The sequence below is a fragment of the Oxyura jamaicensis genome, chromosome 7 (genome assembly GCF_011077185.1).
Source record: "Oxyura jamaicensis isolate SHBP4307 breed ruddy duck chromosome 7, BPBGC_Ojam_1.0, whole genome shotgun sequence".
NCBI classification, from domain to species: domain Eukaryota; kingdom Metazoa; phylum Chordata; class Aves; order Anseriformes; family Anatidae; genus Oxyura; species Oxyura jamaicensis.
This window is the reverse complement of record NC_048899.1, coordinates 5,508,679-5,520,885: the sequence shown is the minus strand read 5'-3', so window position 1 is coordinate 5,520,885 and position 12,207 is coordinate 5,508,679. Positions and strand designations below refer to the sequence as shown.

General features: G+C 34.8%; 1 long non-coding RNA gene across 3 annotated transcripts in view; it reads right to left on the bottom strand.

Annotated features, from left to right (window-relative positions):
* Positions 1-12,207, bottom strand: part of LOC118170143 — a 189,069-nt gene that overhangs the window by 38,969 nt on the left and 137,893 nt on the right. For all 3 annotated transcript variants that reach the window (XR_004752515.1, XR_004752517.1, XR_004752516.1), the window contains exon 7: positions 292-377. This is a non-coding gene — a long non-coding RNA (uncharacterized LOC118170143). The remainder of the gene's footprint in view (positions 1-291; positions 378-12,207) is intronic.

The window sequence follows — 12,207 nt, the reverse complement described above, 5'->3', positions numbered from 1 at the left end:
GTGTTCAGTTTAAAACATTTCTTCCCCCAAAATTATTGCAAGAATATTAGGTGAGAATGAGACAATCACCTTTCATTAGTACATTTAACATGAGTTCCAGAAACATTTCATGTCCTTTCAATTTCTCACAAAAGAGCATTTATGGAGTTTATGCACATAGTACAGTTGCATTTTCCATTCACGTTCTTACACTGTCTACATTGCTATAGTTCTTGAATACCAAGCATGCTGAAAAGATACAACAATTTTTTGCTGTACCTATTAAAAAGAAAAAAGCGATCATTTACTCACCAAAAATTCAATTCATGCATGTTTTCTGTTAACCACTTCTGGCAATTCTTCACTGCAATTGAACCACCACACAGAATCTTGTATTTCTATGGACAAAAAAATATATATAATTTTTGATTAAAATCATTGTTTGCTTGTACCAATTTGCACTGATGAAGCTCTTCCTCACCCTAAAAAAAAAAAAAGTAATTTACAAGAGGACAAAGCAGCTTACAGAAAACGGACTGGGAAGATAAGCTTAGCAGAAGCCTGGAAAAATTTCTGTTTCATTATGTCTGTTTCATGTTTTATGATTCACTACTGGTGCTTCAATTTCCAGCCTATGTAGTGGAACCCAAACGGGTTCAAACATTTCAAACTACACTAGCCAGCTTATTGTCCTTGGACCATCATAGCTACAACATCACTACATAAAATATGTGACATTTGGCTTTGCTTTGTTAGAGGAACACTGCCAGATGTATGCATTCAAATAAGTATGTTTTACTTGAGGCACCTTTTCAGCATTTGAGGTCTGAAGAGAAAACTAATGCAATATTATCTTTCCTGCGGAAAGACAATTCGTTGTCAAATAGTCCTATAAAATGAGCAGAAAATGTAATACTTGTACCTATTTGACTTGCTTCACCTAAAGCACATAATAGCAGGGCAAGCACTCAGTTCTGCCTCTCCTTATCAAAATGTTTATTGAGAGAGGTCCATTTGATTGGAGCAGGAAGGAGAATTATTTTCCACAAAAAGGCTTCAGCCTCAGTGCACATGTTAATCTGCATTTATTGCAGTTTTCTGACAGCAAGAATCATTGGATTTGTTTTACCGAATTACAGCCTTGCACTAGTGAATTAAACACACATTTTAATATCATCATAATATCTAGGCAGATAATAGTACAACCATTACAAAAGACAAACTGATTTATCAACATCTTATTCAGGTAGCTCTGGAAAGAAGAAGCTATCTTAAGATCAGAGGCAAAATTAAAATATTTCTTTACAGAGGAAACAAATTCAATGCTTGTCCTATTCTGGACAGGAATGTGATAGCAGTTTTGTTTCAGACCTTTATCTAATAAAACTTACACAGCTTTGGGAAGTTTTGAAACCTTCAAAGCTGAGATGTTCAGGTTTTTAGGATGGGAAGAATAATCAAGAATTCCTTTAAGATGTTCTGCTCAACCTACTACAACACAAAACCAAGAGGGACCTTGCTGCAGGGGGCATCATGTCTAAACATGCTCATGCTGTACCTCAATTACATGCTACCAGGCAATAAAAATTTCAGATTGCAACAGAACTAATGATAGGTTGGGGGAGAGTAAGCAGGTGACAACAGGTAATGACTTCCCAGTGTTGGCAGTATAATACAATAGATCATAGAGATTCTCTTCCTGCTTTACAATTACTGTCATTCTCTACTATCCCTTCCAAGAAGGGATATTCATGCTTCAGCATGTATCAGCTTCCTCTGCTACAGGAATACAAGTTTTTTGGAATGTTATTTGAGGTTTCACCACCCTGCTTAGTAGTGACAATGCACAGCAAAACACACACAGACTTGTTTGATGTAAAACTAATTTTTAAGGAAACTTTTAGAAAACAACCATGAAAACATCACATGGGAAGTACTAAAAGATAGCGAAGACAAAAGTATAGTTTTGCACAAAGTAACACTATCCTTATTTATTAGTAGTCCATAATGAATTTGTAAACACAAGTATTTCTGAGCATTAATTTGTAAACAATTTTATTATATACAGCTCTACAACACCTGTAAATATGCCCAGCAATCCATAACTAAAAAAGTAACAGCTTTCTGAAGTATTTCTAAACATGTTTTTAGTGGTATTAAGAAGTCACCTTTCTAAAGAGAGTGTTTTAATACCAAAGTGGAAAACGGTTATTTATGCTTCAATATCCATGCTGTCAGGACAATCATAAACATACCTTCCACCCCAGTTAACCATGCAGATGACAGAAGGCTCCATTTGAGTATTTCCCAGTCAAACAGTTTTGATCCCAAATGAACCAAGGAAGAAAGTGCCAGACCTGACTGCAGTCAGGCAGAATGCAGAACTGCGTGCAGTGCTGGTGCTGTAGCAGGTAACCGACACCACCAAACAATGGCACTCATCCTTTGCCAGGCTTGCGAAGTCCACTTAAGAGTACCTGAAATAGATAATAAGCCACTGCCAATGCTAGTGACTCGATTTCTATGTTGCTTTTGTTATTGTTTGCTTTCCATTTGTTTTAGAATAAAATTAATTTAGAGCTTCCTGGATAGAATTCATCTTTCTTAACTATTACATAAAAGATCTACTACTGAGCTTTTTGCATGGGATGCCTTTTTAGGTGGATGGGGAAAACTGGAATTCACTTTAGATCCCTCAAGTTAGACTAAAAACAGATGTTTTTGCTCTTCAGTTTTCAACCTATTAAACACATTTGAAAACAAGCATACTTTTTTTTCTTTGCTGCGAGCAACTTGGACTTTGAAAAAGTATATAATAGGAGTGGATGGAAGTTTTCACCACATGGCCCATAGCAAGCTGCAAAATACCTGCCATCTTCCTAAGCTGCCCTCTCTAACAGCATTATGAACGCTGCTTGGAAAAAAAAATAAATTTTATTTTGGGATTAGTTTCAGATCCCAGGGGAAGCTGAAATTTCAGTCCAGTCCATCTGCCAGTTAAATCCTTAGGTAACTCTTGTGGTTAAGTGAAAGTGGAAATAAGTTTAATTCACTAGAAGTATAAATTCTTAGAAAGAAAGTCATGAAGTATAAGAAGATATGGGAAAAGATGATCTAATTTTTCCATGTTAATGCCAGTTAATGAATAAGTAGCTCACTCAGTATTAAATACTGTAAAATCAGATCTTTTGTTTTTCATATGGCAATTCATACTGATGACAATTCTTCAGTGGGACATTTTCCCCTAGACATCAGGAATTAGGAAACTGATTCATCATATTTACTTATATTACACAGAGAAATGTGAAAGCATAGTCACTAAATGTTAACAAATCTGTTCTGAAACACGGTAATGTGTTGTGGGTTTTTGTTGTTGTTGTTGTTTGTTTGTTTGTTTTGTTTTTTTTTGTCATTCATCCAGTCTGGTTTTTATTTTTTTTAACCATTTTTTCAACTGTCAAATCAAATTCCATGTGACTGAAATAAACATTTAGAAAAAATTGTTGAACTATTATATCAGATATAGGTAAATAGGTGGTTCTGGCACCCATAAATCATTTGGCTATTAGACCAAAGCTCCCTTTTCATTTGAATGAGCTTTCATGCCTTTCTGACATGGAAGTTTTAATGATCATCTTCCTTTACTAGGCATAGATTTTAATGCAGCAGAACACCCAAACATTATTCCAAAATAGAATTTCATAGTATGAGGAGTGCTGAGAGGGTGTAAGTATTTAGGGCAGGAAAAAAAATAAATAAAATGCAAAAATGTTCCTTCATAAAATAGAAGATATACAATAGTGGTTCCAATCAAGAGCCCATCTGGTTCCCTAGCCTGTTTTCAGCACAGCTGAGGGGTACTTAAGAAAAAGTAAAACCAGGGCAAACATATCTGACTGCTTCTCCTTCATAAGCTCGCAGCCTGCAACTATTTCCAGCTCAGAGGAATTCCTTTTAATTATTAATTATTCATTTTAATTTTTAATTCAATGTTTGTTAATCTTTTTAACTGTTAATTATTTGATAAATATCACTTGGTCAGTTAATTCTTGTTTATAATTCATATACAGTAAATAATTGTAATTCTTACTTGTAAGCAATATTTACTGTAGAATTTTATAAGGTCAAATAAAAAATATAATAGTAATTTTCAATTGCTAATACTAAATTGTCTTGACCAGTGAAGTGTCTGCTATCAAAGTTCTGATCTAATTAATTTTAGCTTGATGTGAAATTTAAACTGAAGCTCTGTATGTCAGATATCACCTTTGGAAAAAAAAAAAAAAAAAGCAAAAATAGAAAAATAAATCATTTAAACTACTTTGAAGCAGTCCAAGTACCCATTTTTTTTCTGTGCTCTCTCTTAATCTGATAAAAACTGTTGTTAATTTGGAATGGACCTTAACCACTAACTTGGTAATAAGATGAAGGAAACTGCTTTGAATAAAATAATAAATTTTCAGCTTAGTTCACTATTAGAAATATAACTAATACTTTGAAGGTTGACTACAATAGCTGAAAAGTAACTTGAGATGAAACCCAGCCAGTGGTGGTTTAGACTTCAATTCACAGTATAGGACTTTTAATGCTTTAGGCTTGTACATATTTCAAGTCAAACAAAGCTTTTATTTTCACATAGTTTCTATTTCTATTCTTTAAAACTTCTATTCATGTATACTCTAAATTATTTCTCTGCTGCAGCTTATGCCTCACCTCTGCAGCTTGGAGCCTTACCTCTCCTGCTAATTAGAAATATGTAGGTCTAAATTTCATGAGTATATTTAGTTTACTTCTATGTTTTAGCTATACCATAAAATTTGAGCCTTTTAATTCTAGTGAGCATATCATTTAATTCTAGCGTAGAACTGCAAGATTTTTTATTATTATTATTATTATTATTTATTCTGGTCAGTCAAACACAGAAATCAAGCCCCAAAATCTACTGGGAATGAAAGAAAATATACAAAAAATATACACATCCTACATATATCCACAATTATATAGACTACAGTATTTTTCTCATGTCTTCCATTATAAATAAGGTACTTTCTTTTAGATCAGAAACCACGTAACTCTGTCTACATCACATTTGTCTTTATTTTTAGGCATGACTGTAAATTTATTACATGTTTAATAATTCCTTGACAGATGTTACCTAGAAAGGTGTAGAAAGGCATAGAAATAAGGTCACTTTATGTACTAGGATTTGTATAGATCAGGATATGTACTTAGGGGTTTAAAAAACAACACAACCAAATTCCCCCCCAAACCCAAAACAATCAACCCAACACTTGGAAATGCTTCTTTTGGTCAGGAATCTTCCCAGCACTATTACACCACAGAAAAAGGACAGGTACTAAAACCATAAGAAAAATCACCAGGTGCATAGGACATTCTTATTTTATGTGTTTTTTGTTTGTTTGTTTGTTTGTTTAATGCTATAAAAAGGCACTCTTCATAGGTAGACACTTTTTTTTTTTTTTTTTTAAGTAAGTAGTGACATAAAACATTTCACATAAAGCTATGGACTAGATGGCTTAGTAGCCATCTCTTGTAACCCTAAATATAATTTTTGCACAAAGCTGGGGTTTATGAAGTTATAGGACCAGTGTTTAGAATAACGATTCATACCTGTCTGCCAGCTGGAATGCAGACCTTCCATAAATGTTTGCAGCTTGTTTAGAACGGGTTCTTTTTATTGCTAGTTATTTTGCAAATATTTCATTGGCAGCTCTTTGTAGATGAAGTTGCTTAACTATCTTCCAAAGTAAATGGAAACCATTCAGACCTGAGGGAAATACATACAAGCATTCTCAGGAGAGGAGAAATAATTCTTGAGTTGAAGTTGTGTCTACAAACTAATCAGCTTGCTTTCCCCAAGGAGATTTTTTCCCCCCTGTTGTTTTACTCCTTCCATTTAACCCATTTTTGCTAGAACCGTTTAGAAGTAAAGGTCATCCAGCCCACTCCTGTTCAAACTCGTGCATGAAAGGATGTTACTATTTATTGCTATCTGAAGGCTAGATTGTGAGGTGTCTATTTATAGCATGAGAGTATGATTTTAATAAGACAACAGGCTTCTACAACATGAAAGTAGCTTTTGGTTATTACCCAGATGTATCAGCTGTGAATTGGTGACCTAAAAGTAAAACACTCCTATTTCCCAAACCTATTTCCAACTACATGAGCTTTCCAGCCTTCTAGAGCTGTTAGCATTCACCCTTCAGACCACAGATTAGGCAAGCTTTTGTACCTCACCATCTGGCATTACATTTTATAATGCTTCATCTTTCAACTTTACCTTGATCAAAATAAAATGGAAAATAAGATTAACCAGGCATATCTTTGCTTACACGTATCATCCAAGACATCTGATAGAAAAATATCATATTTGTTGCCTATCTTGTAGGAACAGTCTACTACCCATAAAAGTAGCTGAGTTGTTCCTGACATTTTACCAGTATAAGCCACCGAAGTAATAGAAAGAACTATAAATAATAAATAACACTGCCTAATAAAATAATAAAATAAAACAAAAAAAAAAGCAGGCTGTGTTTTATTTCTCCTTATTCTTAGAATAACTGGATTTTTTTCCCATAATTGCAATCCTTTTGGAGAAATAACTTCTCAGAGCCAAAAATGCTGATTCACTTCTTTTGAAACTTAATTTTAAGAGTATGTACAGATCAGAAGAGTGATTTTCCTCCTTAGATTAATTTTCAGAACAGCAGAGAGGGAGAAAAAAACTGGCTGATAGTAGATGCTTCATTATCTGCCCAAGTGTAAAAACATCTTTCAGCATCTTCTGTGTGTATAGTTTTTCATTTGTTCACCCTTCTTTCATGAGGAGCCAGCAATGGACAAAAATTCATTGTAGCAATGCAAAATACTGCAGATGTAGGCATGCAAACGAATAGTCACTGAGAGGCTGTTTTTTTACACAGATATCTTTTACGCAATGGTCAAACCAGATGCAAATAAAACACACAGAAAAATACAATAAAGATTTCATTGCATAGAAATAAGATTTTCTAAACATATATAGTGTTCACCAAGAACAGAGAAAAAAATCTACTTTTCTGTCATGTATAGGCAATTATTTACTACAGGATGAAAGGCTGACTAGCTTTAGTGTTTCAGAAGATAGGAAACACATTTAGATGGCACAGCAGGGCCAAGTTCAGAGTGTGACATACAGATCCATTTTACATATAGAAAGACAAGAGCCACAGGACACAGGTTTACTTAAGAAAATATTTTTCCTAGAAAACAAACAAGAAAAAAAAGAGCAAAGCCCCAAAATGTGGACTAAGATAAAGTAAGATCAATACTGCAAAGCTCCTCTGCTTCTTCAGATATGCAGTATGTGGTAAAGACTGCTAGTGTTAAATAGGATGCTGTGGTGGTTTGAAATAATCTATACATGGCAACATGGAGCTCAAGGCAAGATGAATCACAGTGGACAGCATCAGATAACCATACGTAACAAAAGGGTCCCAGAGCAAAGTACATATTAATAACCTCCCCACTTTAACTGTGCTCTGTGTGCAGTTCATGCTTATCCAAGGCTACCATATGTACCTGCAATCTAAGGCAAGTAAACTTCATTTCGCAGTCCCATTTGGCAGCAACAACAAGAAGTCTGCTATCTTTGGGCTTACCAAATGGCTTTCAGTGTATGAATTATTACTTTCTAAGTTTTCTAAGTTTCTATTTTTTAAGTTTTGAGAAATAAAATTTCAGCCTGTACCCATTATCAACTCTAATTCAGAAGTGCTAATTCCTTCTTCACGAGATTCCTCTCGTGTCCCTGCAACATCTTTCTTTTGCTCAACTCTTTCAAGTATTTTCCTTTAAAGAGGGTTAAAGCCTCAATGAGATTTAAAATGTTGAAGCAAAGCAGGTGCCTTGGCTCAAAATGAATACCAATCACAATGGAATTTAGTATAGAAATTACTTCAGGGACAACACTATTGATTGCCAATGGAAGTGAACTTAACTTCGAACAAAGAAAACCTTCCTTCCGCTACATAATAATATATTTTTTTTCACCTTCAAAGCACCTTTTCCTGATCAGGTTAATGGTCATTTAAAGGATTTTGGAAATACGCTATTTTTGTCTACATAAACAAAATATTTATTATAAGCCAGTCTCGTAACAACCAAATTCATCAAAAGGTGAAGAGTTAAGGACTCATTTCTCAGGGCAAAGAGTATCATGGTGAATTTTAACTGACCTCCTCTTCTGATTTTTTTTTTTCCTAGGCCACTTCAATTTGTCAAAAACAAAGCATTTAGAGAGACTAAAATAGCATGCTTACTGAAGCTCATCAAATATTGTCCTTAATACATTGGCTGCAAGGAAGCATAACAGTTTGGGATGGTATTAAACTTTGAACTGCTTCAAGAGGAAAAAACAACAAAACATTATACCTCTTAGAGGCCAAAGGAAAATAAGGAGTTCCTAATGATGCAGTTTCTTTATACAATTCCTTCTGGAGAGACTCCTTTAATGCACTTTTCTGCATCAGTCTGAGCTCTGTCCTCTCCTTTAAACTTTTTCTTGATAAAAAATTAGATGCCATAAGAATACATTCGAAACATGAAATTATTTTCAAATATATTTAAAGCATTCATATGTAACGATAACTGTAAATACTCAACACTGAGATTATGTGATATCATATAGTCATTATTTATTTTATAACTGTGCCTATACTGGTACCTGGAACTAGATAAGCTCTCTGGCAAAGATTCAGTGTGCAACACTGTAAAGGCTCACACTGCCAGAAGGAGAACATCAACCTAATTATGTTGCGTGTAATGCTATAAACCTAACCAGAACCTTTCTGTAACAACTGATGCTCCAGTCTAGCAGGAACAAACTACACTGACTGATTTTCTTCTATGGTCACATATTTCCGAAAGTGATGGATCCATACTGACAAAGAAAACTGAAGTTTTTTAAGATTATTATGGATGAAAAAAACTTCCTATATTCCTAAATCTCAGACTAAGACAGTCTTGGTGCTGGTACAACCAAACAGCCTACCTGGAACTAAGAACTTGTCTAAATTGGCACTGACACTAGAGCTGGCCCATATTTTTTTACTCTTTGTGATGGAAATGATAAAGATTTGTTCAAAATGCTCCCAAGATTTAGGGAATAACAACAGTCCTGTAACAGGACAACTCAGAGTAGTACAAGCATGCATAGTCAGAAACAGACTTAATAGGTTGCCTCCCATTGTTGTGTAATACAAAAACAAAAAGTTTATGACATGATGATTTAACAGAAGACAAAATGTTCTTTTTGATTTTTCAGAACCTGTTTTGGTACAATCTACATCAATTATGAAGCATTCAATTCCCATGTGCAATTATATCTTCTGAAAAATGATATAAGTAAGAAAAATGATGTGTCCAAAAAATAAAGATCTTGGTATGCCTATTGCATGAATACTCTGTAAAACTTCAATGTTAGTGTTTAGTCATCTGCTGCAAACAAACCCAGTTCTTTAATAGATCTGCCAAGGTTTTACCTTCAATTGAAAAGCTCGGCTCTCTTGTAAAATAATTTGCCAAACTTCCTAGTAAATTTGTGTCAACAGCTTTATAAAAGCATCTGAACCCTGAAAAGCAAATTTGTTTGGATGTACTCAACTTAATAGAGCCTCAAGTGACCCATTAAATTTTGTTCATTAGACTCACTGAAATAATTTAAAACACTTCATCCAGATAAATCTTATGTCAAGCACAATTTGTTTTGTACCCATGTGAAAAGTCCAGTCAGCAGAAGTTCAAGCGGGATATAATAGAAGGAACAAAGTACATTAATGATGGCTAGCAATAAAACCTTCAGGAAGTCTATTTCTTAACCTAAGTGACACCTATGCACCAGTAGGAAAACAGATATCCCTCTTTTCAGTGTGTACAAACACATGAATCAAACAAACCTTTAGTGAGATTTCAGGGGATAAAAATGCACACTTTTTCAGAAATAACAGCTGATCCTAAATGATAATAGGATACTTGGATCTTGGTAAGAAGAGAAAGAGAAGGCTCAAGAAGAGTCAAGGGGATTTCAAAATGATTTCAGTAGAAAAGAGGATTTCTTCCTCTTGTGCATCCATCCCCCTTCAGAAACATCTTTGCTTTCTCTATTCGTTCTCCTGGTCCCATGCCCTAGAGTGGGTGGCTCTCTAATTCCATTATCCCTACAGGAAACTTCACTACCCTGCAGTGATGGCCTTACTTCCCATTTCATATCCCTCCTGGGGCTTTATGCACATTTTATGAATCAAAATCTCTAATTATCTAGATATGTCATTACTGAGTTACTAAATAGATTTTGAATTTACACCTTTATGCCTAATTATGTCTTTTGAATTCCAGGTTGTGCTGTAAGTCTAAAAGACCTCACAGTAGAGGGACACTGCATACTCAGAAGTAAACATCTTAATTGGTATAGTGAATTACTGCGAGAAACCATCGGCTTTTTTCAGGGTAATAGTAATATTGTTATCAAAGCAATCTTGGGAAAGATTTAAGATCTGCTCCCTAGCTCACTCTTTATACAAAGAGAAGGAATGAGAAATTTATTCTTTGTCTGCTGTCGATGATGAACAGTGAGAAGTTAGGACAGAATGGGGCTGTTGCTTTCCTGGACACAGAAATTACTCCCAAGTGAAACACACAGGGAATGTTCAATAGTTATTTTAGAAAGCTCCCTTCCTCTGTTGTTGCCGTGAATGCTCTAACAGCACTAATAATTTTGGACAAAGTTTATCTTTTCCTGCTCTCTACTCTTATCATGTGGTTCCAAAAGAACTAATGTGTCAAAATCTGGAAACTTTTAATAAAACTTCATGAAACCATAGATGTGTAAAGACTATTTCAATGTACAGTTTAGGCCTTGAAGTGTATCCACAGATTGCTAAGGACCCTGCCCAAGATTGGTTCCGTATCCAGTGGTTTAAAATGCCAGCTTTTAGTGGTAGGATGACAGCAGCATAAGGAGTTTTGCTGAAGCATGCATTCCTGGCAAGATGCTGTAACTGTCTTAAATACTGACACCGACCATCCCTCTTTCCTCCTCCTCTCCTGAAAATCCCTGCTGGACCTCAAAAATCCTACTCATCAGGTCTACTAGCAAAACTGATACATTTCTGTGCAGAGTTTCCATTTACACAAATATGGATTTTCATGTTAAAACTGTCAATCAATTCCAAAACCATGTTACAAGTTTGCTTAAAATGAATGCTATTAACAGATAGTATTCAAGCATTTGTCCAAAAATCTACAGCTCTACTTCCGTAGTATTTATTAGAGGAAGAACTACATAACAAATGCATTTCATCTCAATGCAACAACAACAAAAAAAAAATCAGAGAAAAAACCTATCAGAGAAGTGCACACTTATCAAATTGGTCTGTATTTCCATATTTTACATCTTTTATTGCCAGGTATGAAACTAAAAACCTAAAAATCACAAGAGAATACCTGTTGGCAATTCTTACTGAAAATTACATCAAAAACTGAGTGCAGTTTTTGGGTAAGGCTAAGGCCATCATGAAGGCAGTTCTGGTGGATATGTCAACCTCCTTAGTCCTTGAGATTCGTTTGGATGAAAGAAGCATGTTCAAAAGACAGACTTTTTTCCCTGATTTTATAATCTTCAAATAGTCTTCAAATTGTAGTTAACCCACTTAGTTAACCCACCGTTGATATGTAGAACATGTTTATATCTTGAGTCATGCTGATACATACAATTGTCTTTATGTCTATTTTTTATTCTCCCATTCAGAATCATATTTCAAGCCCAGAAAGTAAATTAACTATTTATGTGAATCCTCTAAAGTTCACTTAGTCTGCAATTCTTTACCAGTTAAGAGTCTAGAGATTAATTAGGGAGATAAAATACTTCTTCCATAATGAAATCAAAACAAAAGCAAACCCACAAACCTCTCCTTCTAAAAGGATACTGCTGGAAACACAGTGATGTTTTCCACAGTCAACCAATTGGAGTGAGTGGAATACCACCCTTCCATTTGCTATGTGTCTGCACATCCCCATGAAGCCATACCGAATCGACTGTCAGAAGTAAGCACTTGTCCATTTATGCCTCAATGCTCCCATTTTTCGAGCTGGAAAATGCTTGCCAAGCATGAACTGACAGTAGAACACTGTATAAGTAACTCTCCAGAGAATAATGGGTTGTACAAAATG